A 548-nucleotide genomic window follows, 5' to 3' on the forward strand; every position below is an offset into this window, starting at 1 on the left:
GAAACTCAGCCCCATGACACATAGTAAAATATTCACAAAAATTTGAAAACTTTTGCTGATATAGCTAGGAGTGTTATAAATCTAGATTATTCTAGGAATTTCCAACATAGATAAAGCTAATAAACAATGTTCCACAACGTATTTAGTTGCTTTTTCCGATAAACAAGATATTACCACAAAACCTAGAACTGATACTAATAATAACATGAACAATACGCAATCTTTCAAATTTGGGAATGTGAGCCACATTCACCCGTCAAACACAATCTGGCAACAATCCTCTAGGATTCACCCTAAAATGTGGAACAGGTAACAGAGACAACCACCCTACACATGAATCTACAATACACTTAACAATCTCTTCCAGAATATGAGACATCCCATGTAAATATTCACTATAGCATAATGACTATGATGAAATTGTTTTGCTTTTGCTAAATTAAAATCAGTTAGACATTTACTAGCCAATTTATTTTCTTTCACTAAAGGTCCTGGCAAAAAGAATGAGACTCAATATGACTGACAAAAATATGACCATCTCTTTGTCT

Source organism: Elephantulus edwardii, unplaced genomic scaffold, assembly GCF_000299155.1.
Source record: "Elephantulus edwardii isolate Elephantulus edwardi_28Jun2011 unplaced genomic scaffold, EleEdw1.0 scaffold00453, whole genome shotgun sequence".
Classification (NCBI taxonomy): Eukaryota; Metazoa; Chordata; class Mammalia; order Macroscelidea; family Macroscelididae; genus Elephantulus; species Elephantulus edwardii.